The 24,209-nt window shown below is 51.0% G+C and overlaps 1 pseudogene; it reads left to right on the forward strand.

The window, feature by feature from the left end:
• The first annotated feature begins 2,435 nt into the window (after positions 1-2,435).
• LOC119338607 lies at positions 2,436-7,627 on the forward strand (annotated as a pseudogene).
• Positions 7,628-24,209: the final 16,582 nt, after the last annotated feature.

Below are 24,209 nucleotides of genomic sequence, written 5' to 3' on the forward strand. Positions count from 1 at the left end.
GTTGATAACATTTTATTATTGTGCAACACATAATTTTTAATTTTTTTTTCAAAGTTATGACAAAGTTTATACAAATTATGAGATTTAATAAAATAAAAACCACTGTATCTGTTAATAGGTCGCGCAATGTCCTACGCAATAGGAGATCCCTTCCCGCGGAGCGAGTGTAGCCACCAGCATGAGTTGTAAATATCACATCCCCAGCCTCGTTATAATGCCTGAAGGATGCAAGAAAGCCCTATCTTCTAGCTTGTGTTTTCACATGTTTCCCACGTTTTTGGTGGCCACTTCGGCAGGGGAGGAGGGCATGGATCAAAGTTGAGGACTAGTTAGACTATATTTTTAGTTTTCTATGTCAGTGGTTGCCGCATCTAGACGGTGAAGGAAATGTCACGCAAAATAAAAGTCACATGGCTCTATCTCTTTCTTGTTATCGTGACCAAGACATACGCATCAGGGAGCACATGGTGTTTTTTTCCTTCAGCATTGTCGGATCTAATTCTGGTGGGTTATCGTCTGGCGCTTTGACGTATCGAGGCTGGAGTGGCCGCAAGTGTGAGGAAAAGGTTGGTTTAGTCCATGGCTCCCCCGATAGTATGGCATCAAAGTGACGGTTCGAGAACCTGCCTTGTAAGTGGTGTTTCATTGGCCACAATACATTCAACGATCTTAGGTTCTCACCCGTTAGGGTAGGTAGCTCATGCAGCTTTAAAATACCTATTAGGTAGTACAACTTGTGCAAGTTTGATATTCTACGACTTTTTCATTGAAACGAGAGACAGCAATGTAAAAGAATTTTGATGTAAGTGTTGGTTGAATATTTCTTATCCATGTGTCTGATGTAATTTATCTATTTAATGAATAAAGTCGGATCATTTAGAAAAAATGGCTACAACAGGTGAAGAAGTGGAATATTTGTCGAAACAGACCACCTGCTCACTGAAATTGCCAAAAAAGACCCCCTCCGAGACAAATTGACAAAAAGGACCCCTTCGGCCATGGGGGTCATTTTTGTCAATTTGTCCCAGATGCATTTCACTTTTTTGACATAATTACCAGAAGAACTCTCTTTTGTCGTATGCTCATATATCGCTCTTCATGCAGCGGCGACGCTGGGTCTTCCTGGGTATTCCCTGGAAAACCCAAGATTTAGGCCCAATTTTTTTTTTCAATATACATACGTTATTTTGGCCTAGTCCAAACAGAGGAAAAAGCGAGCCACGCAGCGAACCAGACAGACAACCGAGCGGTGTCTGGTTGGTTGCGCAACTCGCGTGGGCGGGGAGCCAAGCAGGCGAGCGCCTCTCGTCCTCTCCCAGCCAAGCAGTTCCCACTTCCCAGTCTTCCTCCTCGGATGCCCCGATTCCCAATACCAATCCTAGCGGCGGTGGGCGGCAGCGATTCCAGGTCCGACCGGCCCTCTCCTTCCCTCCCCTCGGGCCTCGGCCTCCGGCTCCGCCCCTCCCCTCCGCGAAATGCATCTGGTCCGCCTCCGGTCAGGGCGTCCCGCCGGCGACCGGTCCCAGTCCCGCATCTGCCGCCAGGCCGTCTCCTCCGCAAGGCGTCAGTCCGCCTTCGAGATCCGGCCTCCGGCCTCCAGTGGCCCCTGCTGACTTGACTCCCTCCACGGCTAACCGTCTCCTCCAGCTGACCAGCTCCAAGGTATTTTTTGCCTTTTTGCCCTGTGTATTTTGTAAGAAATATGAAGATTTGTGTGTAAACTGAAATTGAACTAAATGGGCATTGAAGTTTGAAGAAGAAGGATGTTTATGTGATGGATTTGATGCCAAAATGCAAATGCCACTTATTTCTACTCTGTTTATGTGATTGTGATGTGGATCAAGAAGAAGGATGTTAGCTTGTTTGAATTGTGGGAAAAATCTTCAAAGGCAAGGAAAATAAGTTGTACATCCACACCAACTGCTCTTTCCGTTGAGGTTGAGTGAAACCTACAGCTAGCACTAGTGCATACACATGACGAAGCTCAATCAAGTGAAGGATAAAAATGTCATCAATCTGTTCCAAAAAGGCGACCGCAGAGTTATATTGTAAGAAGGATATCATCACTTTATCAATCAAAAGGTACTTATGTATTCATGTCATTATGGTCTGATACATTGAAATATTGCTATTGACGTTATGCTAGTGTTGTTTTGTTCATATATTGCTACTGTTGTGTTGTTTGGTTCATATACTACATTTAGAGCAAAAAATTTTTGGATGAATACCCAGCCTTCATTTCCTGGCGCCGCCACTGTCTTCATGTCGTTGTATTAAACATATCGATGGAATGTCACGACAAATGTTGCCGTTAGGTGAGCGTAAAGACCCAGAATATTACCTTACCACTTGAATCTATTAGTGGAATATCACTACAAACGATACCACTAGATTATTGAAAATGCTCGGAATCTTGAGTTATTGCTTGCATGCCGATGGATTGCCACAGCGAATATCGATTGAATGTGACGACAAATGTTACCGTTAGATGAGTTGAAACATGTTGCAAGGCCACTTGTCGCGGCCTTGTAAGCCAAAAAAATATTTTGAATTAATAACTATGCAATATTTTATTTTATTTTTTATTCATTGTGAGTGTGTTTGATGTCACGTAGATTATTGCTCATGGAGTGGTCGTGATTACGGTGGTTGTCGCGTACTCTTCGTCTCCTCTCACATAAATAATGCCGCGCGTAGCGCCGCCACGAGCGATGTGAAGGTGTCGCTGGCGCATGTCGCCGCCGGCATGCAGTCTCTCATGGAAGCCAACCACTCCGCCACCATGGTCGCACACTCTTTGCAGATCCCTAGCAACAAATCATCTCATTTCTGACAGGTAATTTACCGAGCATCCCTATGGTTTAACTTTGCCTTCTTCTTTTTGCAATCGTAACTAATTTCAACACGTATGTGCCCTTCCTTTTTTGAACCACGATTACTTTCTTACTTTGAATAACAATCTTTAATGACCACCCAGGCCGACGTGGTAACTTGTTTTTTTTTCTGAGGGGTGGTAACTTGTTAATACGTATGATCTTATTTGATTTGCCGTATAAATGTGCGCATTGATATGTATATATACGCATGCACATACACAGACAAATAAGTATCTTTTTGCATGTATATAAATTCTATGTATATGTGAGAAATATGGCACGTCCCAATACATTCAATTTCACCACTTGAATTACTCATGTACATATATGTTTATGTGTTTACCTGACAGGTGGGATCACATCTGTTCATGGCGTTGGCCATGCAGCCTCAGGTGGCCGAGATGTCATACACCAGCGTGAACGGCACCACGTTGACATACTACCGCGCCGAGGACGGTCAGCAGACAGCGAAGCTCGTGAGCCAACGCCGCAAATGGTACACCGAGCAGGCGGTTGATCCGGTGACCGGCCGTCTCACCGGACACCCCGTCCCAGCGACGAGGCCGGAGCACCTGCCCAACGCGACACAGCTCATCGCCGCCGCCAACAGCGGCTCACCCGCGGCGCTCCAGGCCGGGTGGGTCCACTCCAGCGTCCAGGTGGTGGTCTTCTCCGCGCCGGTCGGCCAGACCGCCGTGGTCTCCGCTGTCGTCCACGTCGACGTCCTGACGATCACTAGCCTGGGCACCGCGGCCGATCCGGCCGCGGACACTTACTGCGCGATCACCGACAAGCGCAGCGGCGCGGCGAAGGTTTATAAGCCTTTCGCTCGTGGGAGGCCCGGCCACGGCGCGAAGCTGATGAAGACCTTGTTCTCGGATAGCAACTGCACCGCGTCCGCCATTGACAAGCCCGGTATCGTGATCCACAGCGTCGGGTCGGACCAAGTTGGGTGCACGAGCTTCGACCTCTCCGGCGTGAACCTGGTAACACCCTGTCCATCTAGCATCCATCACAAGCCATCGTCCATATATGCGTATCTAACACATAAGTACTAAATTTAAGCTTATAATTAACTAATGACACCACATCATAGAACGTGCATTAAGGTGGCAAGTATCTGCGAAATATTCGCAGCAAATGTCATCGACTTCTCAAGAAGAAAAAGTTATGTAAAAGAGAAAGCTCAAAAGTTTCCAAATCAACGGCCCAGTCGAAGTGATTCGCCTATATATTCCCATCCCAGATCCGAAGATTATCCTCTCCATGAAAATTTTGTTTCCTTCTTCGCAGTAGCACACATATGTATGTCTAAAAATTTGATCTGGCAACATCGTACAAACAATTATGTACGGTTGTATTTCTTCTTGTTCTCCAGGGAGTCTGGCTATTGTTCAGCGAGTTGAGCGGGGCAACCAAGGTCCGACGGATCGGGGTGGCCGTCGTGTGCATCGTGTGTGCAGTCACGATAGTGGCAATGGTGGTGTGCTTCCTCATGCACGTGTGTTGTGGAAGGTCGGGGTGCGGGAGGTCATGCTGGAGGCCGACCTAGTGCAACAGAAGGAAGCGCTCCAGCAAACGGAGCGCAAGAGCATGAACAAGAGCAATGCCTTCGTCCGCGCTAGCCACGACATCCGCTCCTCGCTCGCTGCTGTCGCCGGACTCATCGAGATCTCCCGGTCGGAGGCCCTCGGCAAGACCAACCTCATCTATAACCTCAACCAGATGGATGTCGGCACCAATAAGCTCTTCGTCTTCGTTTAGTCCACAACCATGGCCCTACTTACCATCCATACATATCATTCCCATGTATAGGACTATTTAGTACTAGATCCTGACCATAGCATTATAATTTTGCATATTGTAAAAGCGAAGTTTCCTCAAATAATTTGTTTACAATTTTAGGTGTAGAAGTGTCCAAGAGCTCAATTCTACGTTTTAAATATAACATTTGCTTATAATTTCTAGAATATTTAAGGAATCATTCTCTGTTCGGTAAAAGGATTAATATTTGATTTACAAAAAAGAATTATTTTTTCTAAAAATATTAAAATATAGGATAGTTGAAATGGAGCTATCACATATGAATATCTTAGCGGCCAGTAAACACACCATGTTCTAATACTGTTTTATCGTCAAATTTCTGGTTAGGAAAAATTTCGCTGCATTTACGTACCATGTACCATGTTATCGTGCCTTTCATTTATGCATAAGCGATAAATTTATTATTCGAGAAAAATGAACTTTACACCATCTATGTGTTTTCAGCTGAGCATCTGTTGACTTAATTATCATCCATATATATTTATACATGCCTATGTTACTTTCAGATATTCTTAACACGATACTGGACATGGGCAAGTTGGAGTCTGGAAAGATACAGCTAGAAGAGGTCGAGTTCAGGATGGCAGATGTCCTCGAGGAATCCATGGACCTGGCGAACGTCATTGGAATGTCAGGAGGTGTCGAGGTGATCTGGGACCCTTGCGACTTCTCCATGCTCCGGTGCACCGCTACCGTCGGTGACTGTAAACGTGTCAAGCAGATCCTCGACAACCTTCTCGGCAACGCCATCAAGTTCACGCACGAAGGCCATGTCATGCTCCGGGCGTGGGCCAACCGCCCCGTCATAAGGGGCTCCATGATCAGCACCCCGTCGAGGTTTGCGCCCCGCTGTCGTGCCGCTAGGGTCTTCGGTCGGCTACTTGGAAAGAGTGAGAATTGTGCCGAACAGAATGGCGGCTTGTCCTTGAAAATTGATCCCGATTCGGTTGAGTTTTATTTTGAGGTTGTTGACACTGGTGTTGGGATACCTGAAGAGAGGAGGGAGTCTGTGTTTGACAACTACGTTCAAGTGAAGGCTGGGCATGGTGGCACCGGGCTCGGACTTGGAATTGTGCAATCATTTGTAAGCGATCTCATCTTTCTGCTCTCAAGTGCATCAATGTATATTTTTCGCTTTTGAATTGCCACTTCCTAAACTTTTATCTAAATTTACACACTCCAAAGTCTAAAATTGTATTAATTGGAGGTTATATATATAAAGTAAGAGTGACTTGAGATGAAGGTGGCTATGTTAATCCAGATGCGTAGAAATTTGATTGGATTTAGGACAAATTCATGCAACTTTGCTTGTAGCGCTTGACACTCTAAAAACGTTCTTGACTCTTTATCTTCGAAAACTATATTGTTCACTCACGTGTCTGTTATTTCTTATTTACTTATGATTTTGTTTGTTGTTTTTATTGGTATATATAGGTTCGTCTTGATGGGAGGGGAGATAAGCATCAAGGACAAGGAGCCAGGAGAAGCGGGAACGTGCTTTGGCTTCAACGTGTTCCTGAAGGCCAGCGAGAGTCCATAGGTTGAAGACAACCTCGAGGAAGGGAGGGCGGCGCCTTCTCTGTTCAGGGAGCCCGCCTGCTTCAAGGGCGGACACTGCATCCTCCTTGTCCACGGCGACGAGACCCGCCGGATCCTGCACACATGGATGGAGAGCGTCGGGGTGAAGGTCTGGCCCATCTCGTGCGCCGAGCTCCTCGGCCCGACCATCGGCGAGGTGTGCTCCACCTTCAGCGCCTCGCCGTCAAGGCCACCGTCGATGTCGTCGCTGCACAGCGCAGGATGTAACGACTTGGAAGACACCATAGATCGCTTCCTCGTCTCCAAGGAGATGTCCAGCCACCTGAGGAGCAGCAGGGGCATGGGCGGCAACCACGCCGGGCACCTCCACGCCTTCAGCTTGCTCGTAGTCGTCGACGTCTCCGCTGGGAGGCTCCACGAGGCCGCCCGGGAGGCGGCGAGCTTGGCGAGGACCAAGCTCCAGGCGCCGTGCAGGGTCGTCTGCCTGACGGACCCGAAGATCCCCTCCAAGGACCTAGGGAGGTTTAAAGAGGCGAGCTGCTGCGACCTCGAGCTCCGCAAGCCCATCCACGGCTCCCGGCTGCACAAGCTCCTCCAGGTCATGAGAGACCTCTAGGCATCCCCTTTCGATCACCTTCACCCATATCAGTTCGAGATGCGGGCGGCAGATCAAACCAGTACGTCGGCATCTGAGATCACGCCCGCGGTGCCCATGGGACCAACCAATGTTGGAGACGGCAAGGCACTGGAGGGGATGCGCGTGCTGTTGGTGGACGACACCATGCTTCGGCAGAAAATCCACGGGCAGATGTTGAACGATCTCGGAGCAACCGTGGAGATTGCAGGCGATGGCTCCGTGGCGGTGGCCATGTTCACAGAAGCTCTTGACAACGCCTTGCTGTATGACGTGGTCCTCATGGATTGCCAGGTGCGTACATTTCTTAAGCAATACCATGCCAAGCATCGGTTAATTTGTTTTAGATGATGTGATTTAGTCATATCTAACGTTGCTGGCAATTCGATTTTTTTTGTTTTAGATGCCGGTGATGAATGGCTATGAGGCGACGAGGCGCATCCATCAGGAAGAAAGCCGACACGGCGTCCGCACCCCGATCATTGCACTGACGGCGAATTCCGCAGAGGAAGGGCCGCGGGAGGCCATCGAAGCTGGGATAGATCTTCACCTGACGAAGCCAATACCAAAGCCGAATATCGCAAGGATTGTTCTTGATCTCTGCAAACAAGACAAGAACTGATGCTTTTATACTCTCGCGAGGATATTTAATTATTTATCACCCATACATATGGGAATAGTGTTAGTAATTAAGATCCTACTCCTGTTGTTTTAGCTGTCCCTAATGGGGTTGCTAATGCAAGGTTGTCAATGACGTGCCAAAATTACAATGCATCAAATGATTTATGTTTTGCAACTTTATGAGATGACTGCCTTTTTCTATTTTTAAACAAAATATTGGTCACAGGTGTCGGTGTAAAAACCGGTGGATCTCGGGTAGGGTGTCCCGAACTGTGCGTCTAAGGCTAATGGTAACAGGAGGCTGGGGACATGATGTTTACCCATGTTCGGGCCCTCTCGATGAAGGTAATACCCTACTTCCTGCTTGATTGATCTTGATGATATGAGTATTACAAGAGTTGATGTACCACGAGATCGTAGAGGCTAAACCCTAGAAGCTAGCATATGATTATGATTGTTGTCCTTGTCCTACAGACTACACCCTCCGATTTATATAGACACCGGAGGGGGCTAAGGTTACACAGAGTCGGTTACAAAAAAGGAGATCTAACATCCGAATCACCAAGCTTGCCTTCCACGCAAAGGAGAATCCCATACGGACACGGGACAAAGTCTTCAATCTTGTATCTTCATAGTCCAACAGTCCGGCCAAAGTATATAGTCCGGCTGTCCGGATACCCCCTAATACAGGACTCCCTCAGTAGCCCCTAAACCAGGCTTCAATGATGATGAGTCCGGTGCGCAGTTTGTCTTCGACATTGCAAGGTGGGTTCCATCTCAGAATACTCCCAGGCAAATTTCGAACACAAGGATCGTGTCCGGCTCTGCAAAATAAATTCCACATACCACCGTAGAGAGAACAATATTCCACAAATCAAATCTGCTAACAACTTTACACAGCGTGACATCACACCACGGCCCGGTCATTATTCGAACCATTTCCTTCTCAACCAGCCACCGCACATGTTGCGAGGCGGTTTCCTTGGCACGTCCTGTCGAGGAAGAGATCGTGTCCCCTTATCACGGGACTCTCATCAATACGGGTGTGGGTAACCCAACTGTACCACCAATCACAGTGAGTGGGGAATGAGAAGGTTCTACTAGGCAAGCGGGGAGGCGCAAAGTTTTATTGCCTTTACAAAGAGATAAGGCCCCTTCTCCTTTACCCACGCCTTCTCCTTCTGCTCGTCCATTCCCTTTCGCTCGAGCCCTTAGCGCCCAAGCGTTCGTCTCCTCCACCAAAAGAGGTTCTTCGGAAATGTCTGGATCCGGAGCAGGAGGCAAATGGATGGCCTGTACCGTCCAGGAGAAGGATATCAAAAAGCTTCAGGAGGCCGGGTAGCTGGCCAAGAAAATCGGCCACTGTCTTCCAACGGCGGGACATATCATCCCTACTCCGGAGTCCCACGAGAGGGTTGTGTTCCTCCCTCAATTTGTCCACGGGCTCGGGTTTTCCCTTCACCCATTTGTTTGCGGCATCATGTATTATTACGGGATTGATTTTCATGATCTATCCCCTAACTCTTTCCTCAACATCTCGATATTTATTGTCGCGTGTGAGGCCTTTCTCCGTATTTCGCCACACTTCGGCTTATGGCTGAAGATCTTAAACGTGAAGCCCAAGGTGGTGAACGATGAGCACACCGAGTGTGGAGGTGCCATGGTGAGCAAGATGCCCAAGGTCACATGGCTGACAGGCACCTTCAATGATTCCGTCAAGGAGTGGCAACAACAGTTGTTCTAGATCACTAAGCCACGCGGCAAAAGTGGGCCGCTGCTCCTGAATTTAGATCCGGAGCCCCCCTGGAGCTCATGTACCGGCCCAAGAAGGGACTGAACTGGTCCTCATATGATGAACTGTCGGTGCTCCAAACGCGCGTCAAGGGTATGGTAGACAAGGACATCAAGCTCGTCAATGTAGTCCAGGTGATGTTAGTTCGCCTGGTTCTTCCTTGCCAACACCAGACCTGTAATTTGTGGGAGTACGACCCGATCGAGCACCAGACCCTGTGGGAGCTCTATGGCTCCTCGCACGAGGATATCTAGAAGGTGCTCTTCAAGTCCGGCAAACCGTGGCCGGACTCTGCCGAGGACCGTGGGTATCAACTGTCCCGCCCTGCAAGTCCGATAAGTCATCGCTATGTTTTGTCCATCCATGTTTAGTTGGCATATCCCGAGTGAGGGAGTTCCGGACTAGGGGGTGTCCGGATAGCCGAACTATCATGATCGACCGGACTCCAAGATTATGAAGATACCAGATTGAAGACTTTGTGCCATGTCCGGATGGGACTTTCCTTGGCGTGGAAGGCAAGCTTGGCGATACGGATATGTAGATCTCCTACCATTGTAACCGACTTTGTGTAACCCTAGCCCTCTTCGGTGTCTATATAAACCGGATGGCTTTAGTCTATAGGACAAACAACAACCATACCATAGGCTAGCTTCTATGGTTTAGCCTCCTTGATCTCGTGGTAGATCTACTCTTGTAACACACATCATCAATATTAATCAAGAAGGACGTAGGGTTTTACCTCCATCAAGAGGGCCCGAACCTGGGTAAAACATCGTGTCCCTTGTCTCCTGTTACCATCCACCTAGACGCACAGTTCGGGACCCCCTACCCGAGATCTGCCGGTTTTGACACCGACATTGGTGCTTTCATTGAGAGTTCCTCTATGTCGTCACCGATAGGCTCGATGGCTTCTTCGACCATCATCAACGACGTAGTCCAGAGTGAGACCTTTCTCCCCGGACAGATCTTCGTATTTGGCGGCTTTGCACTGCGGGCCAATTCGCTTGGCCATCTGGAGCAGATCGAAAGCTACGCCCCTGGCCATCAGGTCAGATTTGGAAGTTTGAACTTCATGGCTGACATCCGCGGGGACTTGATCCTTGATGGATTCGAGCCACAGCCGAGCGTGCCGCACTGTCACGACGAGCATGATTTAGCTCTGCAGCCGAACAGTACCCTAGAGGCCGCGCTCGAACCCGCTCCGATCTTCAATTCGGAGCCGGCTGCGCAGATCGAGGACGGATGGCTAGACACCGCCTCGGGGGCTGCAACCTCTACGGCGATAGAGCCGAACACTGACCTTGTCCCTCATAAAGCTCGTGACTCTGAGGTGTCGGACTCCTCGCCGGACTCCGAACCTCCTACGCCCCCTCCGATCGAATCTGATTGGGCGCCGATCATGGAGTTCACCGCAGCGGACATCTTTCAACACTCACCTTTCGGCGACATCTTGAGTTCGCTAAAGTGTCTCTCATTATCAGGAGAGCCCTGGCCGGACTGCGGTCAGGACGGTTGGGATGCGGACGATGAAGAAATTCAAAGCCCACCCACCACCCACTTGGTAGCCGCTGTCGACGATCTAACCGACATGCTAGACTACGACTCCGAAGACATCGACGGTATGGACGACGATGCCGGAGACGACCAAGAACCAGCGCCCACCGGGCACTGGAAAGCCACCTCATCATACGATATATACATGGTGGATATCCCAAAAGATGGGAATGGCGAAGGAACAGCGGAGGATGACCCCTCCAAGAAACAGCCCAAGCGCCGGCGTCAGCGGCGCCGCTCTAAATCCCGCCACAGCAAGAATGAAGATTTCGGCACTGGAGATAATGATACACCGGACAGCGCCGAAGACAACCCACTCCAACAAGATCCAGCGCAGGAGGGCGGAGACACCAGCCCTCTTGAGAGAGCGGCAGAAGAAGAGGTAGAAGATTATATGCCTCCCTCCAGAGATGAAGCAAGCCTCGACGACGATGAATTCGTCGTGCCTAAGGATCCTGTCGAACAAGAGCGTTTTAAATGCAGGCTTATGGCCACGGCGAACAGCCTCAAGAAAAAGCAGCAACAGCTTAGAGATGATCAAGATCTGCTAGCCGACAGATGGACTGAAGTCCTCGCGTCCGAAGAGCATGAGCTCGAACGCCCCTCCAAAAGCTACCCTAAACGCAAGCTGCTCCCCCGATTAGAGGAGGAAGCGTATGAACCCGCATCACCAGGAGACAATACGGCTGACCGACCACCCCGTGGTCGCGACAGAGAGGCCTCTAGGACCTTCACTAGACCCGTACCCCGGCATCGCTCGAAAAGCACAAGGCCACAGGGGAACGCTCCGGACTTGCGAGATATATTGGAGGATAAGGCAAGACAATCAAGATCGATCTATGGATCGCGTGGGCGCCCCACGATATGTGACGACAACCGTCGCGCCGGACACAGTAAGTCCGGCCGGGCCGAACAAAACAGACAAAGCTCTTTTGAGCTCCGTCGTGATATCGTCCAGTACAGAGGCGCCGCACACCCACTATGCTTCACAGATGAGGTAATGGATCACCAAATCCCCGAAGGGTCTAAACCCGTGAATATCGAATCTTACGATGGCACAACAGACCCCGCGGTTTGGATCGAAGACTATCTTGTTCACATCCACATGGCCCGCGGTGACGATCTTCACGCCATCAAATATCTCCCCCTCAAGCTTAAAGGACCAGCCCGGCATTGGCTTAACAGCTTCCCAGCAGAGTCAATTGGGAGTTGGGAAGACCTGGAAGCCGCATTCCTCGATAACTTCCAAGGCATGTATGTGCGACCACCAGACGCTGATGACCTAAGCCACATAATTCAGCAGCCAGACGAATCGGCCAGACAATTCTGGACACGGTTCTTAACAAAGAAAAACCAAATCGTCGATTGTCCAGATGCGGAGGCCCTCGCAGCCTTCAAGCATAATATCCGCGACGAGTGGCTTGCCCGGCACCTGGGATAGGAAAAGCCAAAATCCATGGCAGCCCTCACATCACTCATGACCAGCTTCTGCGCGGGTGAGGACAGCTGGCTAGCACGCAGCAACAACCTCAGATAAAATTCTGGCAGTCCGGACATCAAGGACCGTAATGGCAGGTCGCGTCGTAACAAAAACAAACGCCGCATTAACGGCGACAATAGTGAGGATACGGCAGTCAATGCCGGATTCAGAGGCTCTAAACCCGGTCAGCGGAAAAAGCCATTCAAAAGAACTGCTCCGGGTCCGTCCAATTTGGACCGAATACTCGACCGCTTGTGCCAGATACAAGGCACCCCCGAAAAGCCAGCTAACCATACCAATAGGGACTGTTGGGTATTCAAGCAGGCAGGCAAGTTAATTGCCGAAAACAATGACAAGGGGCTGCATAGCGATGACGAGGAAGAGACCCGACCGCCGAACAATAGAGGACAGAAGGGTTTCCCCCCACAGGTGCGGACGGTGAACATGATATACGCAATGCACATACCCAAAAGGGAGCGGAAGCGTGCGCTAAGGGATGTATACGCGATGGAGCCAGTTGCCCCGAAGTTCAATCCATGGTCCTCCTGCCCGATCACTTTTGACCGAAGGGACCACCCCACCAGCATCCGCCACGGCGGATTTGCCGCATTGGTCCTAGACCCAATCGTCGATGGATTTCACCTCACCAGAGTCCTGATGGACGGCGGCAGCAGCCTGAACCTGCTTTATTAGGATACAGCGCGCACAATGGGCATAGACCCCTCAAGGATTAAACCTACCAAGACGACCTTTAAAGGCGTCATACCAGGTGTAGAAGCCAATTGTACAGGCTCAGTCACACTGGAAGTGGTCTTCGGATCCCCGGATAACTTCCGAAGCGAGGAGTTAATCTTCGGCATAGTCCCGTTCCACAGCGGCTATCACGCCCTGCTCGGACGAACCGCGTTTGCAAAGTTCAACGCGGTGCCGCACTACGCATACCTCAAGCTCAAGATGCCAGGCCCTCGAGGAGTCATCACGGTCAACGGAAACACTGAACGTTCTCTCCGAACGGAGGAACATACAGCGGCTCTCGCGGCAGAAGTACAATGCAGCCTCTTAAGGCAATTCTTGAGTCCGGCCGTTAAGCGGCCGGACACAGCTAAGCGCGCCCGGAGTAACCTACAACAAGACCACCAGGCACGTTCCGAGCACGCGTAGCAGTGCGGCCCCAACCCCGGCCCCTGTAAAACGTCAAAACAGGTCCTTCGCGTACACCATTACGCTCTGAAGATACCATGGGCATGGGGAGAGGGGCACGACCATGATAAGCCCAGACTGCGGCTCAACCACACCAGGGGTTCTCAAGTGTGTCGTTCTTTTTTCTTTTCTTTTTTCCTTTTTTACCCACAGGACTCCGTTTGTCAGAGGCCCTGTCCGGCAGCAGACCTTCCGAACTAACGATGCAACAGCCAGGGAAGGATAAAAGCTACAACGAATATCCAGGTGGTCTCCATTACGAGCATTAAATCTGTTTTACGCACCATTCGGCAGCCTACCCTTGGAGGGGGACATGTTTAACAGTCCCATCCCTTGCTTATCGCACCATTTGTATCGTTCTGCACTTACAGCAGTCTTTCTTAAATAAACAATGCAACGCCTTTTTGCTTATAATTGCATTTCCTTTTTATACATATGTTCATTTACGACATGTTGCATCCGTACACTTTGGTACGGCTAAAATACACCAGGGGCTTATGTTTCCCGCATCATGGGGTGATAAGTCCGAACACTTTCACAAGTGCGGCACCCCGAACTTATAGCACTATATGCATCGGCTCCGAATCATGTCTTGGGTCAATAGTTGGGTTTGCCCGACTCCCATGTTTTGGTACCTTACGTTTCGTTGTATCGGCTAGGGTAGCACTGGGAGAACCACTGCGATTGTGCCCCGGTTGAGCTGGGTTAACGCCTCAGTGGAGAAAGCTAAAACTGACCGTCATGATGAGGCGAGAGTCGGTCGCTGTTCGAAGAGGTTTTTTGCGAGTCCTTAAAGACTTATGCCGCTTAGAGCGAGGAGCCGGATCTTGTCCGGCCCAGGCGTGGATAGCGCCCCAATTTCGGCCTTCCGAAGACTAGGGGCTTCGCCGAAATTTAAAATTATAGAATGCTATGGATAAGTGAGAGTGTTCAAGCATTATAAGTCCGGTTGCCTTGTTCGCTGTGTTGAGCGCCTCCCTAGATGGACCCAAAAATGGGAACAAGAGTGCTCAAGTTTATCCCGAACACCCCAGCACTCGTGGCATGGGGGCTGAAGCTGATGACTTGCCATCTCTCAGATTTGATAAACAGCCGCACAGAAGGTAAAATTTTAAATTAACAAGCGTTGCTTAGCGCATATGAACTAAGTTATCAGCGCACAGGATAACAAAATGCGAGTCTACTCAAAAATTACAACTTTGGAGCACTCCCCCGCAATAGTGCGGGCGCCCTTCAGCACACTCTTATAATACATCTCGGGCGTGCGATGCTCCTTGCCCTCTGGTGGCGGGTCCGTCACAAGCTTCTAGGCATCAATCTTGCCCCAGTGCACCTTTGCGCGGGCAAGGGCCCGACGGGCACCCTCAATACAGGCGGAGTGCTTGATGACTTCAACCCACGGGCACGCATCCATCAGCCGATGCACCAGGCCGAAGTAGCTCCCAGGCATGGCCTCCTTAGGCCACAGCCGAACTATGAGGCCCTTCATGGCCTGTTCGGCCGCCTTGTGGAGCTCGACCAGCTGCTTCAGCTGGTCGCTAAGGGGCACCGGATGTCCGGCCTCAGCATACTGAGACCAGAAGACCTTCTCCGTCGAGCTCCCCTCCTCGGCCCGGTAGAATGCGGCAGCATCGGACACGCTGCGAGGAAGATCTGCGAACGCTCCTGGAGAGCTCCGAATTCGGGTAAGCAACAGGTAATTAACACTCACATGCTTACTTTGCATGAAAAATGCCTTACCCGCTGCTATTTTCTTCACCGCCTCAATCTCCTGGAGGGCCTTGTAGGCTTCGGCCTTAGCGGCTTTGGCACTCTGAAGAGCCGTTGCAAGCTCAGACTCTCGAGTCTTCGAGTCACGCTCCAGGCTCTCATGTTTTTTCACGAGATCCTGGAGCTCTTGCTGTACCTCCGCCACCCGCGCCTCCTGCTTCTCTCGCTCGGTGTGCTCCGCGGCCGCATTGCATTCAGCCGTGGCCACCGCCTCTTTCAGGGTCACCACCTCGTTAGTGGCCCCTGCAATACCCACGTTATCCTTGTCATTCTTTTTGCAACCAAAATCCTTTTCTGTAAGGTACAATTTTAGTAAGGTGTTACTCACCTTCCTTGTCCTCGAGCTGCTTCTTGGCACGACCAAGCTCGTTCTCAGACCGCTCGAGGCTTTCCTTCAACGAATGACCTCCGCAGTGAGTGCGGAAGAGGTCAGCAGTGCAGCCTGCAATCCCATATTGACATATTTATTATGACTCCTGCGTATATCTTTTTAGATCCTTAGTCCGGCTTTTCTTTCCTAACACCGAACCAAGCATCAGGGGCTACTGTCTATGTGGTACCATTTTATACATATTGAAATTCTTACCTCAAAGCCTGTTAGAAGGCTGCTGCAGGCTTCGGTCAGCCCACTCTTGGCGAGCTGAACCTTTTGAATCACCGCACTCATAACAGTGTGGTGTTCCTCTTCGATGGAGGCGCCGTTGAGCGCCTCCAGCAGATTATCCGGCACCTCCGGTTGGACGGAGGCACCCAGCGTCACGATCTTGCCCTTCTTGCGAAGGGGTTGACCGCTGGACTCCGGAGCCACTGTGGGTTCCTGGGCCGAGTCCGGTGCAAAGTCCGGGAGGTTGTCCTGTGACACCTCCGGAGCCTCCTCCTCCTGGTGGGTCCCTTCCTGGGATCCCACCTCGGCATCGTCCACGACACGGGGGGTGGAGGCAGTCAGAAGAGAATCCATATCCGACGCACCTAAGGACCCGCTCGACGAAGCGGGAAGATCATCCTTGGGCGGACTGCAGGGTTATATGCGGCATTAGAAAGACATTATGTGGCGAAAAAGAAAAACCTTGAAGTTATTCGGGAGTCCGGATACTTACAATCTCGCCAGGGGCTTGGCCCTTGGAGGCCAGTCCTTGTCGTCGTCACTGGCATTGGCAGAGCAGTCCGGGGGAAGAGTTTTTCCCTTCTTGGACCCATCGGCCTCCCTTGTTGGGGAGGCCTTCCTTTTCTTCCCTCCCCCCGCTGGGGGAGAGGCTTTCTTCTTCTCCTCCTCGCCTTGGTGGGAGGAGTCGGCCTCGGATTCATCATCCGTAGCACCTGAAAACGGGAACTCTTCCGAGTCCCCGTGGCCTTCTTCTCGGCCTTCTTCTCCGGCACCACGTGGGGTGCCGGAGCCAGCAGCCCCGTTAGGCGGGCGTCCGCTGGGTCCTCTGGTAATGGGGCCGGACAGATAGTCCGTTCGGCCTTCACCAGCCAGTCCTGTCAAAGGTAAAGGGAGTTTAGATCCCGCATAGAGTCAAACTATGGAAACCAATGGCAAGATCACTTACCTCGTCAGCTGGACGCTGCGAGCGGAATCCGCGATCTTCGGTAGCGGATGTGGGAGCCTCGACGCCCTTGAACAGCACCTTCCAGACATCTTCGTACGTAGTGTCAAAGAGCCCGCTCAAAGTCTAGTGCTGCGCCGGATCGAACTCCCACATGTTGAAGCCCCGTCGTTGGCACGGGAGAATCCGGCGGATGAGCATGACCTAGACTACGTTGACAAGCTTGAGCTTCTTGTCCACCAGCTTCTGGATGCAGGCTTGGAGTCCGGTCAGCTCCTCCGAATTGCCCCAGATCCGGCCACTCTCTTTCCAGGAGGTGAGCCGTGTAGGGATGCTGGATCTAAATTCGGGGGCCGCTGCCCAATCAGGGTCACGCGGCTCGGTGATATAGAACCACCCCGATTGCCACCCCTTGATGGTTTCCACGAAAGTGCCCTCCAGCCACGTAACGTGGGACATCCTGCCCACCATGGCGCCTCCGCACTCCGCTTGGCTGCCCTTCACAACCTTCGGCTTGACACTGAAGGTCTTGAGCCACAAGCCGAAGTGGGGCTGGATGCAGAGGAAGGCCTCGCACACGACAATAAACGCCGAGATGTTGAGGATGAAATTCGGGGCCAGATAAGGGAAATCTAGGCCATAGTAGAACATGAGCCCCCGGACAAAGGGATGAAGTGGGAAGCCTAGTCCGCGGAGGAAATGGGGAAGAAATACTACCCTCTCATGGGGCCGGGGGGTGGGGATGAGCTCTCCCTCGTCGGGGAGCCGGTGCGCGATGTCGCTGGACAAATATCCGGCGTCGCGCAGCTTCTGGATCTGCCCCTCTGTGACGGAGGAGGCCATCCACTTGCCTCCCGCTCCGGACATAGTTGGAGAAGGTTGAGGTGAGAAGTGCGGACTTGGGCGCTGGAGCTCGAGTTCGCGGAGATGGATAAGCCAAGGAGGAAGAAGGCGCAGGTAAAAGGGTTGGATCTTTATCCCCTTATATGGGCGGACAAAAACATGTGTCCCCACCGGCCTGGTAAAACTCGCTTATCTCCCAAGCGTCACAATCAATGGTGCGGTTGGGTTGCCCACGTCTGTATTGATGGGAATCCCGGAATAAGGGGAACACGATCTCTTTTCGACAAGACGTGCCAAGGAAACCGCCTCGCTAAATGCGCTGAGGTCATACGATAAAAACAATTCGAGTAAAGGCTTGGTAATGGTGTGACGTCATGCCACAAAATACGTCAGCAGATTGAACTTGTGTAATATTATTCTCTCTACGGTGGTACATGGAATTTATTTTTGCAGAGCCGGACACTATCCTGGTGTTCACAATCTTCTATAAATTATTCAAAGGAAGAACCCGCCTTGCAATGCCGAAGACAACATGCGCGCCGGACTCGTCGTCATTGAAGCCTGGTTCAGGGGCTACTGAGGGAGTTCCGGACTAGGGGGTGTCCGGATAGCCGAACTACCATGATCGGCCGGACTCCAAGATTATGAAGATACAAGATTGAAGACTTCGTCCCGTGTTCGGATGGGACTTTCCTTGGCGTGGAAGGCAAGCTTGGCGATACGGATATGTAGATCTCCTACCATTGTAACCGACTTTGTGTAACCCTAGCCCTCTTCGGTGTCTATATAAACCGGATGGCTTTAGTCCATAGGACGAACAACAATCGTACCATAGGCTAGCTTCTAGGGTTTAGCCTCCTTGATCTCGTGGTAGATCTACTCTTGTAACACACATCATCAATATTAATCAAGCAGGACGTAGGGTTTTACCTCCATCAAGAGGGCCCGAACCTGGGTAAAACATCGTGTCCCTTGTCTCCTGTTACCATCCGCCTAGACGCACAGTTCGGGACCCCCTACCCGAGAGCCGCCGGTTTTGACACCGACACCGAGGAAGACGCTTTATCATGCTTTCCACAATTATCCCAGGGATGGACGAAGAAGGCGGGGCGGATACATTGTCCGGCCCCGCTGCCAGAAGAACCGACAGGACCACTTTTAACGAAGATGCTGGTCACAGCGCCTTACAATGCGCCGAAGAAAGAGGACTTCAAGGAGGACAAGGAGACCAGGAGCGGCCTCCGTCGCCCCGGTGCTTTGGACACAAAATCTGAAGACTCCAACGCCCATCCTTCCTCCAAAGATGACGAGGATGAGGAAGAATACGAGTCCCCCATGGGGGGAGGGAAAAAAGGACGGCCTCCTCATCTTTGGAGGCTGAATTACCTAATAGGGGAAAGACCCCCCTTCCAGAGGCGTCCACCACGGCTACCGATAGCAGCCCGGAGTGGGATCCCAGGGACCAGCCCTTGCTAAACTCGTGAGCACACGAAATTCGAACACGCCTATGTGTCCAGGATCATTAAGGCATAATATTTTAATTTGCGCCACACTTTTTGCATTCCGGCGAGGTCTCGCACCGAACAGTCCTCGTCGGAGGACTCGTTGAGCTCAGATGCCCTGGAGAGCGAGACACCTCCGAAGGTCCCTTCCCCGAAGCCTGGGCATGACACCGAGGTGTCTTCCCAGAAGGAGCCAGACCAGGGAGGGCATACCTCATGGGCGGGATACACGGGAGCGATGGCTCCCATGAGCGTCGACGGTGGGGGTGATATTGAATTCGGCCCACAGCCGCACACAGTCTCGGAAACCTTTGAGGTTCCAGGATCAGGCAGGCAGCCCCCCTTCACTGGAGGGGGCGAGCCTGCTCCGCCAACCACCTCTGCCCAACCAGAGGTGCAGGGCAGCTTATCAACGGCGCTAAAGAGTGCTTCCATCGTCAATGAACATCACGCCCTTATGGGTGAGGTGATTGAGAAGATTCGGTCCGCTGAGAGTGGACTGAATGAATCTTGCATCAGCCTTATAAAAGGCTTTGAGGTATGTTTTATGAGCTTTTGAAGATTGTCATAGTATGGATAGTAGCCCCTGATACGCTGTCCGGTGAAAGAAAGAACCGGACAGAGGATCAAATTTCCATTCACAGGAGACTCACTTAATGACATATATCTCTTTTTTTATAAACAGGCGTCTGTAGCGACTGCCACCTCTCATACTGCAGAAGTACCCGGACTGAAGCAGAGTCTGGAGTGGGCCGAAGAAGAACTTGGCCGAGTGAAGAAGCAGTTGGAGGACAATCAAGGTATGCTGAAACCTTGTTAATTGTAGCACAAATGACTAGGCGTGCCTGATGAAAGTATTTGTATTGTGTGCTCTAGGGGCGAACGCCGAAATTGAGGCGCTTCAGAAGGCGGTGGCCGAAGCCGAAAAGAAGGCAGCCGCGGAGCAGGCCCTTTGCGAGAAGCACGAGGCCAGGGTCCTTGAAGCCGAACGAGAGCTCCAGGAGGCCATGAAGAAAAGCGAGACTTTGGAGCAGAGTCTATCAGGGAAAGAATCCGAACTCGCCCAAGCTCTCCAAGCCGCAAATGATGCTCGGGAGGAAGCCCAAGGTGCTCTAAAGGACATTCAGGAGGCGAGGAAGATTGCGTCTGGTAAGGCTTTTTCTTATTCAAGGCATTTATTATGTAGTGACAGGAGAAATTCAAGGTGGCAAATTGAATTCTTATTTCTTCAAGGGCATTTGCGGGGGTGCCACGCAGCATATCTGACGCTGCTCAATTCTATCAAAATGCGGAGAAGAAGACTGCAGAGAAGCTCTTCTAGTCGCAGTATTTGGCGTCGAATTATCCGGTGCCATTTGTCGATCAGCTAAAGTTGCTGATCGAACTGCACAAGGCGGCCGGACTAGCCATGAAGGACTTAGTTGCCCGGCTATGGCCCACCGAGCCAATTCCAAGCAGCTACTTCGGGATCGTGAAGCGGATTGTGAGTGCTTGCCCTCGGCTCGAAGTCATTAAGCGGTCAGTCTGTATAGAAGGTGCGCGAATGGCATTTTCCCGCGCGAAGCTGCACTGGGGGAAGCTTGACGCTGAAAAGCTGATGACTGAGGGACCGCCGGAGGGGAAGGAGCACCGCAAGCCCGAATTATATTATGATAGTGTCCTGAAAGGAGCCCGCCTTGTGGCGGAGCAATGTACCAAAGACATTGTATTTCAATGAAGACAGTCATGCTGTCCTTTGTAAGGCGGAACAAAGTCACTTTTATTATGTGTTGCCTGTTATCTGAAAGTTTTTCCTCTTGTGCGGCCGTTATATATATATATATATATATCCTGAGAGTTGGCCAGTCGTCGGCTTCTGCCCCCACGTAGAAAGTACGGGGGTGTTCGGGATAAACCTGAACACTCTTGATCCCATTTTTGGGTCCTTGAAGGAGGTGTTCAGCACAACGAACCAGACAATCAGACTATAGGGCTTTATCACTCTCACGTAGCCATAGGAGTTTAAGTAAGGTAGGCGCAGCCCCTGGTGTTCGGAAGACCGCACGAGGGTCTCTATCAGCACCTGATCGGAAGACCGATCCGTCGCACACTATATTGGTTACGGCATTATGCGGAATAAATCCTTAAAGATTTTACAACCTCTCAAACAGCTGACCAGCTCTCGCCCTATCATGACAGTCAGTTTTCGGCTTTATCTACTGAGGTGCTCGTCCGGAAGAACCGGGACACAATTGCAGTAGTTCTCCCAGCGCTACCTTAGCCGATATAGCGAAACGTAAGGTACCAAAACATGGGAGCTGGGCAAACCCAACTATTGACCCAAGACATGATTCGGAGCTGATGCATATAATGCTATAAGTTCGGGGTGCCAAGCGACCGAGAAGGTGGTCGGACTTTGTTGCCATAGTGTGGGTATAATGAAGCCCCTGGCGTATTAAGGCATGACACGATGTACGGATGCCGTTATGACGAAAGGTGTCAATGAGAAATGATAGCAGATAAGCGTCATATAACTCTACATGTTGTATTCGAGTAATACGTCTATGCGTATGAGTACGGTTGATGTTTATAAAGAAAAGGAGGTATGATGGCGTAACCTGCTTAGACCGGGCGGAAGGGAGCTGTGTGCGAATCCGAATTATATCCGGATTATCTTTGGGGGGGAATGTCGAAATATTCCCCCTTTGCGTGTCCGAGCTGATCCCATGCTGCTAGTCCTGTTTTTAGCAAAAGCGAACCTGCAAAGAAAATGCTAGGGACATTTGTGTGCCACGGAGCAGTTGAACCGCGGGGTGTGGCCCTTCCCAACTTATGCCGGAGTGTTTGATTGAGCCCTGGTCGAGCCGAGCTATCGCGCCGTGAAGTAGTTCGGATTCCTTTGTCGGAGTCCGGGAGTTTGGCTGTCAAATCAGGGTTCGATTAAAAGGCACAACTCGCTGCTTCTGTCGTTAAAGTGGTGGTATACTCTTCCGTGCCGAGGTCGAGTTCGGCCTTGCCCATAATTGCGATCACGTCACGTGGGCCTTATATTGTAAGCTTGCGATAGGCATAGTGTGATACCGCGTTGAACGCCGCTCGCCCTGGTAGTGCGTAATAGTTACTGCATAAAGGTACAATGTCGAAGACTAGCCCTTTGGTATGGTGATTGTTTAGTGATCCGAAGACTACCTCCAGAGTGATGGGGCCTATACAACTGACCTTCACACCTGGTATGACACTTGTAAAAGATGTTTTTGGTGGGTCTGATCCTTGAGCAATCAAAACCTATCTGGCACATTGTGTCCTGGTGCAGCAGGTTTGGACTGCTGCCTCCGCCCATAGGGGCTCGTGTGAGGTGGAACCCGCAAACTATTGGGTCGAGGATGAGTGCGACTGCATTGCCCTGGTTGATATTGGCCGAATGGTTTATACGATCGAAGATGATCGGCCGTATTTTTATGCGGTGGGGCGACTTGCTTTGTGGAGTCGACCTCCCGAAGAGTCCACGTCCGTTCCCATTTGGGGGTGTCGATGGTGTTTATCATGTTCACCGTTTTGGTTTGTGGGAGAAATTTCTTTTGCTCTCTATTGTATGATGATCTGGGCTCCTCGCCGTCCTTGTCGCTTGGAGACCCCTTCTCCTTGTTTTCGGCGACGGACCTGCCGACTTGTTTGAAGACCCGGCATTCTCTATTGGTATGATTAGCTGCCATTCCTGGGGTACCGCGAATTTGACATGGGCGGTCAAGTATGCGGTTCAGGTCGGATGGGCCTGAATTACTCTTTTGAAGTGTCTTTTTCCGCTGACCGGACTGAGAGCCACGGAATCCGGCATTGACTGTTGTATCTTGGGCATCATCATTGTTCTTGCGACGCTTATGTTTGTTGCGTCGAGGTTTTCTGATGCTATCTCTGGCCTTTGATGTGCCAGGATTGTCTGCTGTATTGTTGTTACGAGCCAACCAACTATCTTCGCCCGAACAAAAGTGGGTCATGATTGTCGTGAGGGCTGCCATGGACTTTGGCCTATCTTGGCCGAGGTGTCGGGCGAGCCATTCGTCGCGGATATTATGCTTAAAGGCCGCTAGGGCTTCGGCATCCGGACAATCGATGATTTGGTTCTTTTTAGTTAGGAACCGAGTCCAAAATTTCCTGGCTGACTCTTCGGGCTGTTGGATTATGTGACTTAGGTCATCAGCGTCCGGTGGTCGCACGTAAGTGCTCTAGAAGTTGTCGTGGAACGCGTCTTCCAGTTCTCCCAACTACCAATGGAGTTTGCCGGCAGGCTGTTCAGCCAATGTCGAGCCGGTCCTTTGAGCTTAAGTGGGAGATATTTGATGGCATGTAGATCATCGCCACGGGCCATGTGAACGTGGAGAAGGAAATCTTTAATCCATACCGCGGGGTCTGTTGTGCCATCGTATGATTCGATATACGGGTTTAAACCCTTCTGGGAATTCATGATCCATTACTTCCTCAGTGAAGCAGAGGGGGTGTTCGGCGCCTCCATGCCGGGCTATGTCACGATGCAGTTTGAATAAGTCTGGTCTGCTGTGTTTGGACCGGCCGGATTTGTTGTTAGTATATCCGGCATGATGGTCATCGTCACGTGTTGTGGCGCGCCCTCGCGATCCGTAGATCGATCTTGGCTATTCTGCTTTGTTTTCCAGTATGTCTCGCAGGTCTTGCATGTAGCCCCTGGCCGTAGTGTGTTGGCGGCGGGGTGCAGGCTGGTGCTCGGGCTTTAGTGCCTCCTCCTCGAGTTGAGGTAGTAACATGCGCTTTGGGTAACTTTTGGTTGGGCGTTCGAGTCCGTATTCCTCGGCTGCCAGGACCTCAGTCCATCTGTCTGTCAGCAGATCTTGATCAGCTTGGAGCTGCTGCTGCTTCTTCTTCAGGATTCTTGCAGTGGCTATAAGAAGGCGCTTTAAGCGCTCTTGCTCGATGGGATCCTCAGGCACGACAAGTTCGTCGACGCCAGGGCTCACTTCGTCCTCGGAGCGAGGCATATAATTGTCGTTCTCCGAGTCTCCGTCCGTTGCCTGTTC

Source organism: Triticum dicoccoides, chromosome 7B, assembly GCF_002162155.2.
Source record: "Triticum dicoccoides isolate Atlit2015 ecotype Zavitan chromosome 7B, WEW_v2.0, whole genome shotgun sequence".
Taxonomy (NCBI): domain Eukaryota; kingdom Viridiplantae; phylum Streptophyta; class Magnoliopsida; order Poales; family Poaceae; genus Triticum; species Triticum dicoccoides.